General features: G+C 44.6%; 1 long non-coding RNA gene across 1 annotated transcript in view; it reads left to right on the forward strand.

The window, feature by feature from the left end:
- Positions 1-21,753, forward strand: part of LOC133047594 (uncharacterized) — a 39,060-nt gene extending 17,307 nt beyond the window's left edge. Inside the window, exons 2-4 of the long non-coding RNA XR_009690791.1 lie at positions 15,533-15,733; positions 18,374-18,571; positions 21,713-21,753. This is a non-coding gene — a long non-coding RNA (uncharacterized LOC133047594). The remainder of the gene's footprint in view (positions 1-15,532; positions 15,734-18,373; positions 18,572-21,712) is intronic.
- Positions 21,754-23,929: the final 2,176 nt, after the last annotated feature.

Consider the following 23,929-nt stretch of genomic DNA (forward strand, 5'->3'; position numbering starts at 1 on the left):
GGATGGTGTCTGAAAAAGCTTTCATGGGATTGATGGAAGGACACCTACAAGCCTGGGGATGCTGTCAGGCTTGCTCAGGATAATAGAGCCCAAAAAGAGCCTGAGTCCCCAGTGCCCCCCTGAGCCAGTGCCCCAGTGCTGCCCTGCCTGCCAGCTTCTTGCATGTGAGAAGCAAAAAATCCCCCTTCATTTGATAAAGCCTTTATTGGTTGGGTTTTTGTAATGAGCACCCAGAAGCAGTCTTTAACTCGTATAAAATGGAAGGGAAATTAACCATTTACAATTTTGCTTCAGACGAGCCCTGAGCTCTCAGAACTTCAGTTTTCTACTTGATGGAATGAAGGACAGTGTGGTGACACCTATCAGAATTGCTCAGAGCTCAGCTCTTCAGTGGGGCTTCCCAGGTGGCACTAGTGGTAAAGAACCCGGCTGCCAGCGCAGGAGACTTAGGAGACGCGGGTTCTATCCCTGGGTGAGATGATCCCCTGGAGGAAGGCATGGCAACCCACTCCAGTATTCTTGCCTGGAAAATCCCATGGACAGAGGAGCCTGGCGGGCTACAGTCCATGGGGTCACAAAGAGTCGGACGTGACTGAGCAAGTAACACACACAATCGCCTCTTCAGTGAAGGGGCTTCATAGGTGAAGTTTCTTTCACTTCTTTCCTTGTGTATACTTTTCCTTTTAGAATTCTTGGCTTCATAACAAAAGAATAGAAGATAAATGTCTGTCTATCTACCAATCATCTGTCTGTCTCTATACAATCTAAGTACCCACGGCATGAAGTGAGAATTAGAAATAACACTCAACGGTGTCATCTCTTAAGGTGAAGCTTTTGAGACAGTAATGGATTCTTCCCTATATACATTTTCTCATATTTTTTTAAAAGTATTTTGTAGTCCTCTGGATTCTACGGAGATCTTTACAAGGCTTGCTTTCTTCCAGTCATTGGTGTTTTTTCATGTTGATTCCTTCTGCATTTGTTAGTCAAAACAAGGGGTCCTCTGAGGACTTGGATTTTAAAGGGGATGCAGAACTGAGCATTTGCCTTTGGATACATGCCCTAAACTTTCCTCCTCCTGCTTCTCTTTTAAAAGTGCCTCCAATCCATCCACCAACATGGCCAGTCCACTTGGGTGTGTATGTCTTTCCTTGGCATCTTTTGTGCTGAAGTTTAGGCTCCAGGAAGATTCCTGAGAAGGAGCAGGATTACGAGCCTTTGAAAGCATGTTAAGTTCCTTGCTTGTCTTGGGCAAAACCTTTAAAGCCAGAGAATACAGGACTCCCTTCTTACAGCTACAGTCTTCCTGGCTTTACACCCATAATTCTAAACTAGGAAAGTGAACATCCTAAAAATACACTCCTTATCCACTTGGGTCTGGCTCTTTGGAACTTCCTAGGTTTCATCCAGTGAGTTTGATCAGTCAACCAGTATTAATAGGAAACATCTAGATGTGGGTCTCAGAAGACTGACCAAAGCCCTTCTGGAGATAACATCCCTCCCCTTCCCCTCTGGACCCCTACCCCCAAGTCACTCAACTAACCTGCAGTTCACGGGTGGGGAGAGATGGGGTCAGACTGATGGGGAACCTAATTTAAATGTTGGCAGACGCATCCTGGCCAGTGGGTCTGAAGGCTACTTGGTTGTTCAGCAAAAGATGCAGTGTGCCGGAAAGGTGCCAGGCGGACCATGGAGCAGCCTGCGTAGCCCTGGGAGCAACGCCACATGAGTAACAGGGGGCTCTGCTCTCCTTTTATCAGCCTAGACATCATCTTGTCAGTCTGTTAGGACGATACCGCCTAATAATAATTCTCAGAATTTGTCAGAGGCAGAGAGCTTCACACACCTGGGTTTATTTTCAAGGCAGCCCCATCGGTGCGCTTTGATGGATTATTTCCATTGTAAACATGGAGAAATCAAGGCAGCATCGGAGAGAGAAAAAGATGAGTCAGAGTGAGAATGAACCCAGGTGGCAGTCTGTGTATATCTTCCTTCTGAGTTTGCTACAAAAACATTATTTACGGATTGCATGAAATGATCGCACCGAGACCACCCCTTCAATCCCAACACAGCACCAATGTTGTAGCCCCATTTATTTTTAACTGAGCAGAGGTGGCTCAGTTGAAAAGGTGAAAAGTCACCACTTCCATCACCCATCTCTCGGGTTACCTGCTCGGAGCAAAACGTCTGAGACCTTCTCCTTCTAGCTTTGGTTAGAGATGCTTCTTCCTCCTGGGCTCTGAGCCTTTTCCCAGAGGACTTCCTGCTCCTCTGCTTAGGTATCTCTGAGCAGACATGGGCATGCCATGTTTCCTAAATGAGTTGCCTAAGACTCAAAAGGTTATTTTAAAATAAAAATATACACCCAAACTAATTAAAATAATGGCAAAGGAAAAGTAGGGCAGAAGGCAATGACTGAATGACTGAGAAATGGCTGTTACCATGGTAATAATGGAGTGGGCAGGGCTAATTCTGGCCCTTCAACATGTGCACCACTGGTTCTCAAATGCTTCGGTGCCTCGGAATTACCTGAAGGGCTTGTTAAGAGGCAGGTATCTGGCCCCACCTCCGTGTCTGCTAATTTAGTAGGACCTTCTAATTTGTGTTTCTAAGAAGTTCCCAGGTCTAGCCCAAGGGCCAGATCTGTTTTGCTCCCTGCTTTGGCCAGGCGCCTGTGGCAAGGCGCCTGTAGAGAATCTGCCTGCAATGCAGGAGACTCAGGAGATGCAGTTTTGATCCCTGGGTTCGGAAGGGTCGGGAAGGTCCCCTGGAGAAGGAAATGGCAACCCACACCAGCATACTCCGCTGGAGAATCCCGTGGACAGAGGAGCCTGGTGGGCTACAGTCCATGGGATTGAAAAAAGTTAGGACTGAACAGGAGCAACCTAGTAATGGTTCTTATGGATGAACTTTTGCAATTGATTCCCTGACAGGGGACACTGTCTTTGAACCCCAATTAAGCAAACTGCTGTTTCCTGCAAAAATGATTTCATTCTTCTCTTTCATATTAATGGATCTAGATTATAAAAATGTATACTCAACCTGATGGCTTGAATTTCATCAGTCAAACTGGGGAATGCTGATTTCCTCCCTTGTTATATAAGTACTCACATAATATCCTCAGTTTTGCCTCTTGGCCCAAAAAGCTTAAAATATTTGCTCTCTGGCTCTTCACAGAAAATATTTGCAGCTCCCTGGTCTAGCAGATGCTGCGGATCTGGGGATGACTTTGAGGACCACTGCTCCAAACTGATTAACTAAACATCCCTCCTGCTCCCTGGCACAGCCTGCCCTGGCCATCACACAATGTCCAGAGACACATTCCTCAGTGTTTATTGTTCCGCTCGAGGCAGGGAAGCTGTGGGGCCAAACAATGTGGCAAATGCCTTAGCGTTTGTATAGAAGGGAAGAGAACAGGGATTCGAAAAAAAATACAGTCTTTAGCTGTCAGCAGATTTTAAGGGAGGAGAAATTTGTCTTGGGTCCCATCCCACTTCTTTCTATAAGCCTTGCCTCCTTGGCATCTCAAGAACTTGGTACTCTGAGGATTTTCTGACTGTTCAAGATCCCCAACTGCTTCTCTTCATGTGGACCCCCCGACCCCTGCAGACCCCAACCACAGCTCTATAATCACCTCCCAAGCTAAGTAGTGGGTATGTAGTCTGTAGAGTATATCTTCCGAGTTTGTAAATTTCTTGATTGATTTCAAGTGTTTGTGGCACATATGCTGGCTTTTTCTGTCCTTTAATATACAATTATAGGGGCTTCCTAGGTGGCTCAAATGGTAAAGAATCTGCCTGCCAATGTAGGAGCCACAAGAGATGCAGGTTCAATCCCTGGGTCAGGAAGCTCCCCTAGAATAAGAAATGGGGAGCCACTCCAGTATTCTTGTCTGGAAAATTACATGGATAGAGGAGCCTGCCTACAGTCCATAGGGCTGCAAAGAGTCGGACTCGACTGACCACATACGATTGTAAGTTGTAATATTATTTGGAAATGATTGCACTGAAAAAATGTCACTTTTAAAGAAATGTTGACCTTTTTCTTGCCCCCACTCTTCAGCTCTGCTGTCAATAGCGGATTTTCGGTATTAAAAACTGCTGAAGGTGAAGTTTTCTTTCGTAGCTTGTCTTGAAGAAGGAGCACCACCAGGCTCCTGCCAACTCATGGAAATAACAATTTTCTCCAGGAAATACTGTGGCATCTTGACTCTTCGGACCAATAGATAAGTCAGCCTAGATCCTCATCCTGGCTGTTCCGTGGGCTCAGACTGCAGGCAAACTCCAAGGAAAGCAGCGCGATCTCACAACACGATGAAGATTGCTTTTGCTATCATGTTTATTAGCATGCCCCATGGCAGGAAATTACTCACCTTCCTTCCCTTTTTTAAATTTGAGCCACAGTTTGGAAGCCTCTGGCTTTAGTGAGAGCTTGGAGAGGCCAGCATAGTGAGGCAGTTAAGAGACCTTGAGTCAGAAGACCTCAGTTTGAGTCATCACTTTATCACCAAGAGTGTGAGCTTGGGCACAAGGCATGGCTGCTCTTCACACCAGCTCCTCACACGTGCAATGGTGTGATAATCATGGCCACTCAGAGGTGTGTGTCAGAATTAAAATAGGTAACTTGCAGAGAGGTTGTAGGACAGTACTTGGCACATAGCTTTGTGAAGGCTCCATAAATTGTAGCTTTGCTGTGAGTTTATAAGAAGTTCTGTATTAACCAGAAGTTAATGAGGTATGTGTCTGTGCTCCCCACTAACCCATCCATCCATCCATCCATCCATCCATCCCTCATCCAGCTATGATAAGCCAAGCACTCGCCTAGATGTGGGGATCCAGTGTGAGCAGGCCAGATGAAGCCCCAGCCCCTTCACAGACTCATTTTAGTGGACTTTGGGTTCTCAAAGATGGAGATCCTGTGCATGCAACTCCGTCTAGAGCCCAGCATGACACTTAACCTAGAAGAGATGCTTAGCAGTGTTTATTAAAGAATGACTGACTGGGTAATTGACACTTCTGCAAAAGGAAAAGTCAGCTGTGGTTAGACTTCCTCTCCGCTGGCACTTGGAGCAGCATCTCCATAATGTGCTGCTGGAGTGAGATCAGAGCTGGGAGGGTCCTCAGCCTTGCCTCAGGGGCCGTGCCAGGAACTCTCTTCCCAGGGAGCACAGATGGGAAGTGACGGCGCCTGGAGAGATGGCGGTCATTCAGACAGCGGTCTTCATATTAATTGCAGGATGTAATTCCGTACTGAATTCCAAGGGGCAGTCACACGTAGGTGATTTTCCTATGTAACTCTGTATTCTTTTCATTGCCTTGATGTATCAAGCTGACTGTTAGTGAGTCCGGGAAGGAAACTCTGTATTAGAGTGCCTTGCACGCTGAGAGGCAGAGAACGCTTTCAGATTATGGAGCAATTAATTAAAGAACAATCATGAAAATGTTTCTGATAATTTACATCAAGCAGCTACTCACTGTTCTTTTATTATTTTGGATAATATTCATGATTATTGTTTAATTTGTTTTTCATAGGGATATACAGTATTATGTAATCCTTCTGTAATTGTGAAGCAGTTTAGAGGTCCAGGTGCTCTGAAATTCTCCTTTATTCAATCATCCAACTTTTCAAAGAATCCCATTATGTAATTAACCCAGTTTATTAACACAGACATACACATTCTGTCTCTCTATTGCATATACACCTAATTATAAACTTACCTGATTTAAATTTTTAGCTTCATAGCAAAAGTCATATTTCCATCTCTTTGTGATTCTAACTAATTTTAATAGGTCCACAGCCCCTACTAAGGAAATCCATGAATAGTCAACAAATATTTCTTGGGCAGTTACTTGGTACAAGGTACAGAGTTGGAATTTGGGAGCTAAGTATATGAAGAACTTGATCAAGGTTTGTCCTGAATCTCTAGGCATTTTTAGTTTTGTTTGGAAAATAAGATAGCATAGAATGGTAACTAATCATATAAGGCAATATCTATTGAGCGTCAAACAAGAAGACAAAAAATAACTGCTGTGGAGGTTCACAGAGACAGCAGTCTGCACAGTCACACTGGTCGTGGAAGCCTTGCCTACTTAATCGTGTCCATTTCCTGCAAGTTTGCCCGATGAAACAGAAGGATGGCAGGTTGAGCCTTTTCCTTCGCTGCTCAGAGTGTGCACTGAACCGGCAGCTTCAGCAACACCTGAAAATTGATGGGAAATGTCCGCATCCTAATTCCCTCCAGACCGTGTGATTCTGGTACGTCACCTGGCAGATGAGGTTAAGGACCCCGTGCCAAGGAGATTATCCCGAATTATCTGAATGGGCCCAACATCATCACTACAGTCCTTAATAGGCTCAGAAAAGGAGAGGTGATGACCAAGGCAGAGTGTGAGAGTCAGAGAGATTCAAAGCTGCCTCCCTGCCGACTTTAAAGATGGAAGGAAGCTGTGAGCCTAGGAAAGCAGCATCTTCTGCTGTCATCTTGACCTGAGTGTGGTGAGACCCATTTCACACCATCTCCGGAACTGTAGGATAATAGATTTGTATAGTTCTAAGCCAATATGATGACAGTAAATTGCGGGAGCAGCAACTACAGGAAATAAATATAGTGAGAGTGGCTGGTGAAGACGCATCGCTTCTTCGTGTTTTCTTTTTGGTTTGTGAAATGACGCGTGCTCCAGAGCCTTCCACGCGGTCCTAATAGAGACCATAAAGTTCAAAGCACTTTAACTCAAAACAGACCTGCCTCATCCCTCACTCAGAGCCCGCTCACTCTTGATGTCGCACATAATGCTCACAGCTTTGTGAACTAGTTATCCAGTCTGCAGCAGATTTAAAATAACAAATGAGGAGTTTTTGGAGCAAAAATAATGATGGTTACAGTCTGTGATGATGGATGACCTGGCTGCAAGGGAAATGATAGAAGACCCACAAAGAGGCCGCAAGAGGCAAGTGCTTAGCAGTAGAGGATGCTGAGAAATGTGACAGCTTGTGGAGAAGAAGCACTCAGCAACATCACAAGTCATGACTCCCCGTGTGACTTGTGACTCTGAAAGGTGGAGAAAAGGTTCAATCATAACTAAGACACCTCCCCATGTGTGGGGAAGTGTGTGCCCTATGTTTGAAAGAGATAGCCATCAGCAGTAGTTAAAACTACTCTGATGCTTCAAGGCAAGGAATCTGCCTGCCAGTGCAGGAGATTTAGGAGACGTAGGTTTGATCCCTGGGTCGGGAAGATCCCCTGGAGGAGGAAATGGCAACCCACTCCAGTATTCTTGCCCAGAAAATTCCATGGACAGAGAAGCCTGGCGGGCTACAGTCCATGGGGTTAAAGAGAATCAGACATGACTGAGCAACTAAACAGATGCTTCAAGGCAGTCACTTATCTGGAAGGAATTCTTCTCTAATGATATTAAAGACTGTGGTATTTCACCGCGCATCTCTTCTTCTCATAAAAATGATCATCTAACATGGTTTTCCAGAAGATAATGAAGCACCTCTCTACAGGACTTGATTCCTATACCCTTCCCTGGAAATGGCGTGAAGTGACGAATGGACCTTTGACTGCAGTTAGAAAAGGCCACTCCTGCCTTCTTACCATCCCCGGAGAATAGCTGTTGGTTGGAGGAGGAAGTCTCAGCAAGCTTCAGAGTTAAGTACTTCCAATACAATTAGACAGAGTCACAGTTGACATTTAAACACTTTTTCATTTTTCCCTTTTAACCACCCTATAAGCATTCACTAATTGAGCCTTCTTAGGCTCCAACGCGAAAGAATTACTTCCAATGTTCTGCAGATGAAAATAGTTCATGTGAGACTTTGGCAAGTTCACCTCTAGATGCAAAGAAGCCATGTGTCACAGGCCCTCTGCAGCATTTTAAAGTTGGCGTTGCTGGAAGGAGACCATGTTTCCATACATGGCACCCCAACGTCCCCCGGAGACAAACTCTTGCCATGCATGTGGTCTCATCGTGTGTACACTGAATAGTTGGTGGTACCCGTTGCCAGGTTGCCCTCCCTTCTCCTCAGCTGCTCCTCCTCTAGGCCACGCCCCATCTTTTCTCCCCTGGACCAGGGCAGGTGTGGGGGGAACCTCCTGACAGACCTCCTGCTGGCCCACCCCCCATCCCTCAATCTCTTGCCTCACAGCAGCTGGAGCAATGTTGTAAAATCTGAAATCAGATCAATGCCACCCCCCATTAATATCCCCCAATGGTCCGAATTGCAGTTATAATCGAGGTCAGTCTCCTGACCTGGACTTCAAAGCCCTGCGGTGTCTGGTCCCGGCTGCCTCTTGAAAGCTGACCCTGCTCATTTACACTGGCCTTTTTCTCAGCTTTGATCATTGCAGGCCCTTCGATCACCTTCCGACCTTTACACTAGCTGTTGCTCTGATCTTCATCCCATCTCAGCTCAGATGTCACCTCCTTCGAGTCTTCTCCTAACAGCCCACTCTAAGAGACTGGAGGACTGATGTGAACACCATCATGATTCAAAAATGCACATTAATTTGAACATGTTGTTAAAGGTACCATGGGTTTTGGCCATTTGGACTTTTTCCCTCAATTTACAGTAGTCCACGAAAGTGTTTGGCATTAAAATTTTGTCCTGATACTTGAAAAGTTGTAAAAAGGATAAATTCCAGCATGAAAGAAGACATAATTATTAAATAGGGATACAATTAAAAAAAAAAAAGCCACTTGATACTAAAAATGATGCCACTAGTATAACCTGAGATAGTTATTAAGCATATGTGTTTAGAACATTTCTTTTTTTTTCTTTTTAATTTATTTTTTTATTGAAGCATAATTGCTTTACAGAATACTAATTACATTGTGACTTTAAGGATGTAGATATAAATACCTAGCACAGAGTCAGGCCATTGATTAATGGTAGTTCCTTGACCCTCAGCTATGGGAGTGTGTGTTTTTCTAAGCTTCTCAAAGCAACCTGCTACTGCTAAGTCACTTCAGTCGTGTCCGACTCTGTGTGACCCCATCCCTGGGATTCTCCAGGCAAGAACACTGGAGTGGGTTGCCATTTCCTTCTCCAATGCATAAAAGTGAAAAGTGAAAGTAAAGTCCCTCAGTCATGTCCAACTCTTCATGATCCCATGGACTGCAGCCTACCAGGCTCCTCCGTCCATGGGATTTTCCAGGCAAGAGTACTGGAGTGGGGTGCCATTGCCTTCTCCGTAAAGCCACCTGGGACTCTACCTTTATTCATCAGAGCTTCATGGCAACACAATCAGGGTCTCTAAAGAAGAGAAAATTACTATAGTCTTACTGCAAGCAATTTAGCTATCAAATTGTGAAAGGGAAAATGTATCCTTCTATACAATTTCCATTTGGGGAGCAAATAAGTTTATTTGTTCTGTCAATGAAATGTGAAACTGAAGCCTTATAAAGTGCAAAAGTACTGGATGGTCTCTGGCAAAAAGAGGCAGAATGTTTTTAAAAAGATTAAAAACACCCAAACTTAGGGAAAATGTGTACTGTGTGATGGGACAGTGATATGTGCAACCCCATTGTCAGGAGGGAATGGGTCCGTGTACCTGTGATGCTGTTGTGTATGTCTGGCACCTCCATGCGTGTGGGAGCAGGGCCTGGAGGGTGGAACCACCCTGCACTCCTGCAGGAAGAGTTGAGGGGAAGAATTCAGAGGACAGTCCAGGAAGTCGAGGAGTTGGGAACAGGGAGAGGGGGCTGGGTAAGACATGAGGAAAGGATGGTGAGATGCCTCCTCGAAGGAGATGGTGGACAAAGAATGGCTAAAAGGATATTTAAAGATAGGAACATGCGCTGTGGGATGCTCTGTCATCTGACATATGTTGAATATGTGACCTTTTCTCATGATCCTCCAGCCTTCAATAGGGCTGGCTTTGTATAGTGGGGTGTGTGTGTGTGTGTGTGTGTGTGTGTGTGAGTGTTGGGTCAGAAGCTGAATTTCTCATCCATTTCTCAAGACACCAAGTGAAAAAGTGGCCAGGAGAACAGGAATTCAGGGTTAACTTCCATCAAGAGTTTAGCCTGATCTGATGTGGTTCCTAAGAGTTTAGGAAGCCACAGTGACCTCTGAGTTATGACTCCTCTAAAGCTTCCGGAGTTTGTGGGTGGGAAAAAGCAGTGAAGGACTCCTTTTAGTGCCTCCTTGTAATGAAAGCTGTGGGTGCTTCACTTATAGTAACTTTTAACTGGAAAGCTGGAGCTTTTCTTTTATTGTTTATAAATCTTTATTTGTGAGCGTTGGACCATAAAGAAGGCTGAGTGCCAAAGAATAGACGCTTTCAAATTGTGGTGCCGGAGAAGATTCTCAAGAGTCCCTTGGAGTGCAAGGAGATCTGACTGGTTAATCCTAAAGGAAATCAACCCTGAATATTTGTTGGAAGGACTGATGCTGAAGCTGCAGCTCCAATCCTTTGGCCACCTGATGCAAAGAGCCGACTCATTGGAAAAGACCCTGATGCTGGGAAAGATTGAAGGCAGGAGGAGAAAGGGACGACAGAGGATGAGATGGTTGAATGGCATCACTGACTTGACAGACATGAGTTTGAGCAAGCTCCAAGAGATAGACAGGGAAGCCTGGTGTACTTTAGTCCATGGGGTCTCAAAGAGTTGAAACGACCTAGTGACTGAACAACAACAGCCGAATTTGGAGGACCAACTTCCACGCTGCACACCACCACCGCTGGAACACTTTTCATTCTCCTTTTACTAGATTCCTACCAAGGCACATGTTTGGGGATAATAGAAACATAAATTTAGTTTCATTGAAGAAAATTCCCTAAGGTGCAGTGTTCTTGCCTCGAAAATCCCACAGACAGAGGATCCTGGCAGACTCCAGTCTATGGGGTGCAAAGAGTTGGACATGACTGAAGTGACTTAGCACGCATGATAGGATAATGGTTTCATAAAGATTCGAAAAGCAACAGCAAGTGCCTGGAAGAGAAATGTTGGTCTTCCAAGAAGCCATCAGAATTGTTGATGCTGTGCCAGACTCAGTGTGGTATAAGAGGCAGCCACCACAGATATGAAGTCACTGTATTTTGAATTCAATGCGGTTTATTCCACATGGCACATTTTTATTTAAGTGGGGGAAAAATAATTTTGAAATGATCTAGTTAAAGATTCTTCTCTGTGGCAGCACCTGAAAATATTAGGACTCACGTGGATAAGAGTGAGAGAGGGACTTCTTTCGGGCTCTAGTCTGAATTTCTATTTTGCAAGTTTTTGTGGTTCTTTATTAAGCCAGCCTGTTGGCTTCAGTCTCCTAATATCTCCAGTTCTCAGTGACTTTATTTCATATACATTTCATACATTTTAAATGTGCCCTTTGAACACATTATTATGAAATGCTATATGAGAATGTCAATCTCCAAATAAAAGAAGGTTTCAGTTCTGTGTCTGGGAAGATGACTCAGTGACTTGGAGAGAAATCTACTGCTGCGCAAACAAATATAGTCCTGAAAGAACTGGCTGCAGTTCTATCTCCTTTCCTCTAGGAAGAAATCCTTCTATGTCCTTTAGGATCTGATGACAATTATAGGAGTCAGTGCAAGGGTCTGAAAATAGGCAGAAATATGCATCTGGCATGTTAGCCTTAAAAGGGACCACCGCCTATATGGAGAATGAAGCTTGCGTGTTGGTTGGAGTTTGAAATGAGTCATCATCATCTATCAACAGTGAAAATTAGAGAATGCTGTTACTTTATCAAATCTGACAGTGCAACTTTCTGGAAATAGGCAGCTAGCAAGATAGCACATAAGTGAAGATGGGGAAACTTCTTTAAGAGGAAGGGAGAGTGGGAAATTCCCCATTAGCAGTCCAGTGGCTGATACTTTTCCTTCCAGTTCAGAGGGTGCAGGTTTAGTCCCTGGTCAGAGAGCTAAGATCCCCCATGCCTCCTGGCCAAAAAACCAAAACATAAAGCAGAAGCAACATTGTAACAAATTCAATAAAGACTTCAAAAGTGGTTCACATTAAAAAAATCTTTTAAAAAATGTTCAAAAATTTAAAAAAAAAAAAGAGGAAGAGAAAGGATAGTGATGACATTCCCTTGGTTCCTCTGTCCCACCTGGGGCTTCCCTGGTGGTTCAGATTGTAAAGAATCTGCCTTTAATACAGGAGACCTGGGTTATCTTCTGGACTCGATTCCTGGGTCCAGAAGATCTTTTGGAGAGGCGGTGGCAACCCACTCCAGTATTCTTACCTAGAGAATCCCACGGACAGAGGAGCCTGGCAGGCTACAGTCCATCGAGTCGAAAAGAGTCCGACACGACTGAGTGACTGACACACCAGACACACCCCGCCCCCTCCTTCCCTCACATCAGTCTTCTCCTGTGTGTATGTGCGTAGTCACATCTGACTCTTTGCGACCACTGACTGTAGCCCACCAGGCTCCTCTCTGTCCATGGGATTCCCAGACAAGAATACGGGAGTGGGTTGCCATTCCCTCCTCCAGGGGATCTTCCTGACCCAGGGTTTGAACCCAAGTCTCCTGTGTCTCCTACACTGCAGATGGATTCTTTACTGCTGAGCCATCAGGGAAGCCCTCCCTTCCCCTGGTTAGTTCCATTTTCCCCAATTAATTGGACGCTCCCCACCGACCCTCCATGCCACACACACATTTACTCAGCTTAAGAAATCCCCGGCCAGAGAGTGTCTAAAGCTCTCACCAGGTTGAAACGGTCTCTGCCCAGCATCCACGGAGTTATGGTTATGACCCATGATCGCAAAGAATGTGAAACTCCTTCCAGACCAGTAGCTGCTGTCCACTGGAGCCAGGCAGTGTGATGCCCGAGACAGATCCGTACGTCAGATGGCCCATTGTCACCACTGACTCACACCAACAGCCTGTCTGTGGTTTGGAAAGGACAGTACTGATGGTCTGCAGGCTTGGAATAGACCCTCCTCCTGGCTTCATCACCCTCACCATCACCACTCGGGACCCCACACTTCTTTCCTATCAAAGATTTCAGAGACTCCCTAAAAGGGACCACTGCTCCTGTGGAGAATGAAGCCTGCATGTTTATTGGAGTTTGAAACGCGCCATCGTTATCTATCAACGTTGAACGTTGAAGTACGTTGCTGCTTTATCAAACCTGACAGTACAATAAAAGTGAAAAGAAGAAGCAAGTTATTTGCGTCGTTGGAGCACGGTTTTTACTTTTTTTACATTTGGAGTATGGTTAACATTGTCCATGTGTTTTATTTCCAAGAAGTCTGCAGCAAATTAATGCTTCTGGGCTTCAGATATTTATAAGGATAGTTTGTATGTATTGAAAATCTGCCATGTGTCAGATGCACAACTTGACATTCATTATGTGCTGTTCTGTGCTAAGTCACTTCAGTTGCGTCCAACTCTTTGTGACCCTTTGGATTGTAGCCCGCCAGGCTCCTCTGCCCATGAGATTCTCCAGGCAAGAATACTGGAGTGGGTTGCCATTTCCTTCTCCAGGGGATCTTCCCGACCCAGGGATGGAACCTGCATCTCTAAAGTCTCCTGCAATGGCAAGCAGGCTCTTGACCACTAGCGCCACCTGGGAAACCGACATTGATTGTGCTTGATCTTAAAGGATCATTGCCTCCTTTATAAGGATTGGTATATTACCTTTACTTTACAGATGAGAAAACTGCAGCTCAGGGATGCTGGGTCAGGCCGCTGGTGAACACCCACGCAGGTGGTTTAGCTTCATAAGCTAGTCTTTCCACTGTATGATGTTTCCCTCTTTGTAAGATAAAGAATGCTGATGAAAAACCGTGGAATAGTCTTTTGCCACCAGTCAGGGGGCAAATGGGGGTCGTATTTTGTTTTGCGGCAGATAAAGAATTGGCTTAATGGGAAATCAGAAGCAGTGGAAAATATTTGCTCCTCCAGATGGAAACATGTTACGAGTTTATTTAGTAGTTTTATAAGTGATTTGGATCAGAAAGTACACAGTGAGATCTCTGAAATTAAAGATGGAAGTGAAATGTCAAACTGATAGGGATAAACCGTAGTACAATCTTGGGAGATTTCGTGAGTGGGTAGAGAAATAGCAAATGAGCTCTAGCGTGGGTGAGTTAAAGCAGTATATTCAGGGGAAATAATATAAACTTGGCTTATGATACCTCTTGGTTTAAATATAAGAAAAGAAGCTTAGAATCAATATAAAATATCATAAACTACATATTTCATATTTTAAAAAAGAGGTTTTTGATTTGTTATTTTTTCACCTTCGTAAGGGCTTCCCAGGTGGCTCAGTGGTGAAGAACCCACCTGCTAATGCAGGACACGTAAGAGACGTGGGTTCGATTCCTGGGTCAGGAAGATCCCCTGGAGAAGGGAATGGCAGCCCACTCCAGTATTCTTGCCTGGAGAATCCCAAGGACAGAGGAACCTGGTGAGCTACAGTCCATGTGGTCTCAAAGAGTCAGAGCATGCACACACACACACATAGAATTTTAAAAGAGAAAATACTTGACCCCAGGAAGTTGCAACATCCGGCTCTGTAAAATTTCCTCCAGAGTAAAATATATGTAATTTCCAGTAGTACAGCATATTTCACATCATGAAATTCTTTGGGCTTCATTGAAAGAGAGAGGTTCTCCATATACATTCACAGTAATTATTTTGGAATCTAGTCTTTGTTTTCAGAGTCCTGGGGAATATTGTTCTTAAGATTTAGAAAAAAGATCAGTTGACCAGAGTGAAGAGGAGCCCTTTGGGGTCCCCCATCTGTTTCTCTCCTCTCTGTGGTTTCAGGCAGTAGATGGGGGTGGGCGGGGAGAAGGGGGGCTTTGGGGATGGAGAGCAGGTGTGCCGGTGCGTGCCTGCTCACGCACTTACACCACTTCTTACAACAAAGAGATTGCTTTAAACAAACTGCGGTGATTTACAACAAGCTCTTAGTTGTTTGAAGCTTGTTCACCGTTTTGCGGGTCACCAGGCACACGCATGTCAGCACATCTTAGTTGGGCCCTGGGGGAACTGAGCACAGAAGAGCATTCCAATGTTCTAATGGCGTGTCAGATGCAAAAGGATGTGGCAAGGTGGATGAGACATCTTCAGATGATTGACCTAAGCACAGATGCTGGCACACGCCTCGTTCTGTGCTCATCAGAATAAAACCTCCTGCCTCGGAGGAGCCAGTGGACGACCTGCAAGGTCTTAACCGTGCGTAATTGTACTGTTCTGGCTCTCCTAGGACTCATGTTAGCCCGGTGCGGTAATGAAATTTGAGATGTCTTTGCAACCCCTAATACTGTATGAAAGGACGCTTTGTCAGCTGGCTGAATGGCCTGGTGTGTGTATTCGTGTACTTTTTTCTTTCTGTAATGCTTTGAAGATAGTTCTTGGTGCCTTGTGTAACTTTTCTGAGTCTCAGCTTCATGTCTCTGAAAGAAAACACACAGACACGCACAAAACCCCCACCTTCCTCTGTAGTTTGTAGACCTGCTCTTTGGTCATCCCCGTGGGGACAGCCTCAGAATCGGTGGGCCCTGGAGCTGACTTGTACTGGATCTAAGCGGTCGTTTTGCCTGTTTCTTTCTAGTTCTGTACTCAGCGATGCCATGTGGGAAGCTTGAGATCTGCCATTTTGAGAGTCCTTACACCATGGAAACTGGACACAGTGCAGACCAGGACATTTTTTCTTTTTCTGAAGTCAGTTGTTAAAGATTTACCAGCATCCATCCGCTCAGGATCCTCTTAGACCACAGTTCATTTCCCCTGAGACAACCTTCCAAAGCCTGAGGTAGGGTCCTCTTAGAGACTATTCTGCTTGGAAATTTGACGGGAAAGTCACGCCAGCAGTTGCACCCAGTGGCTTATAGGCAGTTCTGTTTCTCTTAGCATAAGACTGAGTATGAAGTGTTTCTTTCCAAAGTTAGTAGGAACATGGTTATGCCTCACCAAATAGAGTATCTTTTAAAAATATCCCAACCAAAATGTGTCCTCTTGCTGACATCCTTGATTCTCTTCTGTTGTAAAATATTGGCTCCTCATTGTCATTTCAGAATAATTGTAATAATTATAAATATAATTATATATTATAAATAAAATAATTGGCAAACATGCTTTTCCTATCAATCAAGCAATGGAATATTTAATGGGTATTTCTCATATGTAAGGGGCTTCCCTGGTGCCTTAGACGGTAAAGAATCTCTCTGCTGTGCAGGGGACCCTGGTTTGATCCCTGAGTGGGGAGGATCCCCTGGAGAAGGGAATGGCTTACCCCCTCCAGTATTCTTGCCTGGAGAATTCCATGGACAGAGGAGCCTGGCGGGCTACAGTCCAGGGGTCACAAAGAATTGGACATGACTGAGCTACGGACACTTTAACTTCACTTTCTCATATGTAAGACACTGATAGCCTATATGCTAGGTACAGAGGATAATTATGTGGCCTCAGTTATCGTCTCAGGAAGTATGGATACATAATTTAGGGTGAGACAAGACACACACATGTGAAAATTATGTAAGAAAACTTCCAGAACACTTATAATTTGAATGTATCCATTAAGTCTTCATCTTAAGGTCAGTCTCAGTACATTGTTACACCAACATACACACACACACACACACACACACACACACACACAGGATCCTCTTGAAGATTCTTATAAAAAAGTTTGGATGCCTGAAGACAAAGGTGGGAATTGCATCTTATATTATAAAGCAAAGATTTCTAAAAATCTTCTTTGAATATTTTTCCTCTTTCCCCAAAAATGACCCCTAGAGATCCATCTATGTCTTCTCCTCCCCTTCCTTCTCCGCCTTTCTTTTCCTCCTCCTCCCAGGCCACACAACTGGTACTAGTGGTAAAGAACCTGCCTGCCAATGCAGGAGACACAAGAGACCTGGGTTTGATCCCTGGGTTGGGAAGATCCTCTGGAGGAGGGCATGGCAGCGCACTCCAGTGTTTTTGCCTGGAGAATCCCATGGACAGAGGAGCCTGGTGGGCTGCAGTCCATGCGGTTGCAAGTAGTCAGACACAACCTAGCGACTGAGCACATAGCTAGGACGTGTGCAGATTGTATGCTCCCATCTCTCCAGATATTCTTGAGAATTTGGCAAAACAAGGATCTTTGGGGGAGCCTCCCCCTCCCTCCTTAAAAGGCAAAGGAGGAAAAGGGTGTAGATTTCATATGATTTCATGGGTTTCTGCCACAAATGAGACAACAATTCAACAAGTATCATAGGGAATATTTGAAGTCAGAGGTAACAAGCTGGGGGTTTTAAATTCAGAGATAGATGAAAAGAGAAAAGGGTCATTTTAGGTGGTGGGAAAGCTTTAAGAAGGAGAGTGTGGTAGGTGACTAGAAGGTCTCAAAGAGGAGTGTGGTCACTGGCCCTATGAGGTCAATATTCCAGGCGTGGGCAAGTGACTGCCTCTTGCTTTTATCTTATCATTTGCTTGCACTTCTTCAAAGTGATCCTGAATCCACTATTCTTTTTTTTTTTGTCTTTCCCCAAAGAGGAGGGGTCACCTGTGCTTCACGTAGACTGGAAGCACAGGTGGCCCTGTAAAGGACAAGACAGAAATCTGTCTGTGAAAGACAAAGAGCCTTCAGGACATTGCCAGGTTGGTGTAGAAGTAGGCTCATACCTCAGATCTTTGGAGATTAGCCAGGGCTCCAAGTGCTCATGTACTGAGTGGAAGAGTTTTTCCAAATAGCATTAGGATCACAGTGTCTTTGAGGAAGAGACAAATGCGGGTCTCCTTTGCTGTGCCCAGTTTTACAGACAAACCTCAGGAATTGGCCGGGCAGTGGTGCCACCTTCCTCTTCAGGTCACAAAGTGTCAGCTACCAAATTCAGTGGTGCTTTTCTTTGTTTAGAGTCAATAGACTAGAAAACATTTTAGATCCGTTTTTGCTCTTCTTGTCCACGCAGACTCCAGTGACTTTGGGGTAAAGAGGGAACTTGGCAGTGTATTCTGTTGTCAGCAAGTTTGCAGAGTTCCTGGCTTTAGAATTTTCAGCCTCCTCCTTCCAGCCTGGTTGATGGGTTATCAAATCTCACTCCACAGTTATGAGTCATTGAAAAGTGAACGTGTTAGTTGCTCTTTACAGCCCCATGGACTGTAGTCCACTGGGCTCCTCTGTCCATGGAATCCTCTAAGCAAGAATACTGGAGTGGGTTGCCACTTTTTCCTTCAGAGAATCTTCCTGACCCAGGAATCAAGCCCAGGTCTCTTGCCAGATTCTTTACTGTCTGAGCCTCCAGGGAAGCCCTGTGAGTCATTATGAGGACCCAAAGTTACCTTGGTGAATCTTAACACCTTCCTTTGTGATGATAGAGTTGTGAGCCTGGGACCTAGGGAGTCTGAGGCATTATGTAATTTCTGTATGCAGTTGTTAAATTCACAGCTACCTGATTTCCTTCATTTTCAGGCCTGAACATCTGTGATAATCTAAATAGCCTCTTTCCTGCTAACAATCAGCTAAGAAGCACTCTCGCTTTCTGACAGCATCAAAGACACTTGAGTCATTGAACCGCATCTCACCAGGGCGTCAGGGATGGTTGGCTCATCTGGATTCTGGATGCTTTTCCATCCGCAGCAGCGGCTCCTTCCAACCACATGACCTCGAGTGAGTTGTTTAACACCCTCTTGAACCTGAGTTTTATCACCTTCTGATAAAACTAAGGTCACATCGTGCATCTTTTCAGCCTCTTCTGAACATCCAGATTAGCTAATACCGAAGACATCACTTGGAAGCCAGAAAGCTCCCTCCAGTGTATTAATAACTTAGATCCTCCTGGATGGTGAGAATAGTAAGACCACAGTGAATCACATGCTGGCCCCAGGAGCTGGCTTTCAAGGTCAATTCTCAGGTATCTTTTGTAGCATTTTTAGGATGAGTGACATGCAAAAGCATTAGGGGTTTTCTTAACAAGGTTATTCATTTTCTCTGAGCTTCTCTTACATTGCCCCCAAATTCAAGTCATATTGCCAACATGGCACATTATTATGGTTTCTTTGACATTAGATAAATTTGGGGGAAAAAACAGCGGTAAAAAATTTCCCATACAATTAACAGTCTGCTTTCTGAAGAGGATTGTCTGCTCAACTGTAGGGGTTTTGGTTCTTCTGTGTGGGCCATGAAAACCTTGCCTTCAAATAAATGTCGAATAATTATGTATAGGGGGCTTCTCAGATGGCTCAGCGGTAAAGAATCTGCCTGCCAATGCTGGAGTCACAGGAGATGCAGGTTCGATCCCTGGGTCAGGAAGATTCCTTGGAGAAGGAAATGGCAACTCACTGCAGTATTCTTGTCTGGAGGATCCCACGGACAAAGGAGCCTGGCAGTCTACAGTCCATGGGGTCCCAAAGAGTTGGACACCACTGAGCTGAGCGAGTCAACAGCGACAACAGAGCCAGTCTCCGCATCTGCAGGATGAAGATAGGAAAAGAACTTCCAGGCAGGGTTACTGTGAGAATTAAGGAAGTTGATGAGGGGAAAAGTGAAAAGTGCCACTATATTATTATTGTTGTTGTTATTGTAAGCAGCAGCGGCTGCAGCTTATACTTGGCTAATTCTCCTTCCTAAGAGCCTCCATGGAAGGAAGATGGTCCTGTGAACTCCAGGAGGTCACAGCTCTGGTCCCCAGCAGCTCTGGGCATTCACACAGTCAGGACTTTTCCCCAGGGCTTCATCCCAGGCCCAAGGTAGGTGGTGGCTCGGCTCCACGCATAGGCTCTGGAGCGGAAGTTTCTGCTGTTTTTGTTTTCTTTAAGGGACAGAGCAAGCAGCTGCTGGGTTGCCCTCAGACCACAGTTCAGTGATGACACTGCGCTCTGAACAGGGGCTGGAGGCTGAGCCCAGGAGTTCAGTGTTCCGAGGGAAGAAACTTGGCCAGCTCTCCATCTGCAGAAGGGAAGGGGGGTGGGGCATGCGGGGAGCAGGGACAGGGAGCTGGGTTCCCCCCACCTTTGCACCCGTGGCCCTTGACTTCTTGGGCCCTCACCTGGCCAGCTGGTGCACTCCAGCCTGCCCTGCTGTGGACACAGAACTTTGAACAAGTGTTTCCTAAGGGACAAGGTGACATTGTCATTTTCTTCCCCTCCCATCCTGGTTGCTGGGCCGTGGGCTGGACGCAGGGAGAACAGCATGGTTCCCATACCTGCCTCGGAGCTCAAGGACCTTGAAGGAACTGAATGGAAAGGAAAACAGGAGTTGTTGCCTCTTTTGTTTTCTCTTTAAAAAATATGAAAAGACCCCTGAACCCATGGTCTGGACGACTCCAGCCACATGACTGCTTCCTTTTGTCATGGAAATACGTTGCATAGAAGACTGTTTCCTGGATTGGCACCTTGAGGCTGTCCATCTCCAGTAGCAGAGAACGGCTGGCTGTCATTCCTGGAAATAGGAAGCACTGGCCTGGGAGGAGGTGGAGTCGAGTCTGCCTGATTTTGCTTTTCTGAGGGTGACTGTGTCAAGTTCTTGGCTCTGTGGCCGAAGTGATGGCTCAGCCAGTGCTGCCCAGTAGGACTTTCTGCAGTGATGCAAGTGATCTGGAATCAGAGCTGAGCCCACGGCGGCCACCAGCCCTGTGGCTAGTGACAAATTGAGTTGCTGGTTTAGGTTTTGTTTTGAAGTGTAATTAACATGGCTCAGCTGGTAAAGAATCCACCTGCAATGCAGAAGACTTGGGTTTGATCCCTGGTTTGGGAAGATTCCCTGGAGAAGGGAAAGGCTATTCACTCCAGTATTCTGGCCTGGAAAATTCCATGGACTGTATAGTCCATGGGGTTGCAAAGGGTTGGACATGACTGAGTGACTTTCACTGACATGTCACATTAAATTAGTTTCAGGTGTGAAAGTGTTAGTTGCTCAGTCTTGTCCAACTCTTTGTGACCCCGTGGACCATAGCCCACCAGGCTCCTCTATCTATGGGATTCTCCAGGCAAGAATACTGGAGTGAGTAGCCATTCCCTTTTCCAGGGGATCTTCCTGATTCAGGGGTCAAACCCAAGTCTTCCGCATTGGCAGGTATGTTCATTACCACTGAGCCACTTGGGAAGCCCCTGTTGTACATATACATGATAAAATCTCAGCTGTGATAATAACAAATATGGGGGAATGATATTTTTCTTTAAAGTTGACAGTCTTTTAGAGAAAAAGGTAAATGAAAAAATTTATTGAAAGTGATTTTACCAAGTTTTATTTTTCCTCAGTCTCAATATGCCTATATATATATATATATAGTGTATATAATTCTTCACTATAAGTCATTAAATAATAGGTCATTATAATAGATGTTACTTTCTGGAATCATCTCAAATTAAAATTTGTTGCTTTGAAAGCATTGGTCATGTAATTAGAGAAAAATATAAGGCATCATGTAATTAGAGAAAAATATAAGGCATCGATATTTCAATTGAGGATACAAAGTTATTACTATTTTCAGACAATGTAGTTGTTTACATAGAAAGTACAAAAGAATCAATTGGGTGAAATTCTGTAACAACAGATGGTAATTCAGCTAGGTGGACTGATTTCAAAATTAATATCCACATTCAGCAGCATTTCAATAAACAGGCAGTATTTAGCTATAAAATGTAATGAGGCAATCTACCTCATTTATGAGTGTAAAAATAAGACCTAGAATGAACTTAATAAGAAATGTGTACACCTATATATTTTTAAAACTATAATATTTTCTTGAAGAACATAAAAATGTAATTGAATAAATAAAAAGACCTATTTTTTTCTTAATATTGTAAACAGATCAATTTACCAGAAATTAATCTGGACATGGAACAACAGACCGGTTCCAAATCTGGAAAGGAGTACATCAAGGCTGTATATTGTCACCCTGCTTATTTAACTTATATGCAGAGTACATCATGAGAAACACTGGGCTGGAGGAAGCACAAGCTGGAATCAAGATTGCTGGGAGAAATATCAATAACCTCAGATATGCAGATGACACCACCCTTATGGCAGAAAGTGAAGAAGAACTAAAGAGCCTCTTGATGAAAGTGAAAGAGGAGAGGGAAAATGTTGGCTTAAAGCTCAACTTTCAGAAAACTAAGATCCTGGCTTCCAGTCCCATCACTTCATGGCAAATAGATGGGGAAACAGTGGAAACAGTGGCTGACTTTTATTTTTTTGGACTCCAAAATCACTGCAGATGGTGATTTCAGCCATGAATTTAAAAGATGCTTACTCCTTGGAAGGAAAGGTATGAGCAACCTAGACAGCATATTAAAAAGCAGAGACATTACTCTGTCAACAAAGGTCCATCTAGTCAAGGCTATGGATTTTCCAGTAGTCAAGTATGGATAAAGAGTTGGACTATAAAGAAAGCTGAACCCTGAAGAATTGATGCTTTTGAACTGTGGTGTTGGAGAAGACTCTTGAGGGTCCCTTGGACTACAAGGGGACCCAACCAGTCCATCCTAAAGGAAATCAGTCCTGAATATTCATTGCAAGGACTGATGCTGAAGCTGAAACTCCAATACTTTGGCCACCTGATGCAAGGAACTGACTCATTGGAAAAGACCCTGATGCTGGGAAAGATTGAAGGCACGAGGAGAAAGGGATGACAGAGGATTATATGGTTGGATGGCATTGCCAACTCAATGGACATGAGTTTGAGCAAGCTCTGGGAGTTGGTGATGGACAGGGAAGCCTGGTGTGCTGCAGTCCAGGGGTTGCAAAGAATTGGACACGACTGAGCGGCTGAACTGAACTGAACTGAACTAATCCAGAAATCCAATGTAATCTTCATCAAAATACCATCAGTAACTTTTATAACCTGGAAACCTATTATTAAAGTTATCTGGAAATGTAAACTTGTGGAAACTATATATCAATGGATTCCCGAATATGCAACAAGAGTTTTGGGGAAGGAGGTGTTAATGTTTATCTATAGACAGCAGAAGTGAGAGGTAAGGCGTTGATCCAGCGCCTCAGTTTTTATTTCATAACCATCTATGCTACTGAAATTTTCAGTAGGCACACGTATCACTTAAATGATTAAGGTGGTAATTGTTTATTTTAAAAGGACATTTTCCATGATGTAGAGTGGTGATGCTAACTCTTACTGCTCATGGGACTCAGACAGGGAGCTTTAACAGCAAAACTCAGATCTCACCTCCAGATTTGGGTTCAGTTGGTCTGGGGTAGGGGACCAGGCATCTGTATTTTTTAATTTTTATTTATCGTTATTTGTGATATTTTATTTGTTTATTTATTTGGCTCTGTTGGGTCTTAGATGAGGCACTTGAGCTTCTCTCTAGTTGTGGTGAGCAGGCTTAGTTGCCCCGAGGCATGTGGGATCTTAGTTCCCTGACCAGGGATCAAACCCATGTCCCCAGCATTGGAAGGTGAATTCTTAACCACTGGACCACCAGGAAAGTCCCTGTACTTTTTTTAGAAAGCTCCCAGTGACTCCCCTGTGCAGCCAGGGCAGAGGGTTGCTGCTCTGGTGGCCCATGGTGGTGTCATGCCAACTGTGGTCACAACCCGTGGTCATGAGACCAATTTAATGGGTTCAGTTCAGTTCAATTCAGTCACTCAGTCATGTCCGGCTCTTTGAGACCCCATGGACTACAGCATGCCAGGCCTCCCTGTCTTTCGCCAACTTCCGGAGTTTACCCAAACTCATGCCCATTGAGTCGGTGATGCCATCCCACCATATAATACTCTGTTGTCCCCTTCTCCTCCCGCCTTCAATTTTCCCCAGCATCAGGGTCTTTTCCAATGAGTCAGTTCCTTGCATCAGGTGGCCAAAGTATTGGAGTTTCAGCTTCAGCATCAGTCCTTGCAATGAATATTCAGGACTGATTTCCTTTAGGATGGACTGGTTGGGTCCCCTTGTAGTCCAAGGGACCCTCAAGAGTCTTCTCCAACACCACAGTTCAAAAGCATCAGTTCTTCAGGGTTCAGCTTTCTTTATAGTCCAACTCTTTATCCATACTTGACTACTGGAAAAACCAT

The sequence above is a fragment of the Dama dama genome, chromosome 27 (assembly GCF_033118175.1).
Source record: "Dama dama isolate Ldn47 chromosome 27, ASM3311817v1, whole genome shotgun sequence".
In the NCBI taxonomy this organism is placed as follows: Eukaryota; Metazoa; Chordata; class Mammalia; order Artiodactyla; family Cervidae; genus Dama; species Dama dama.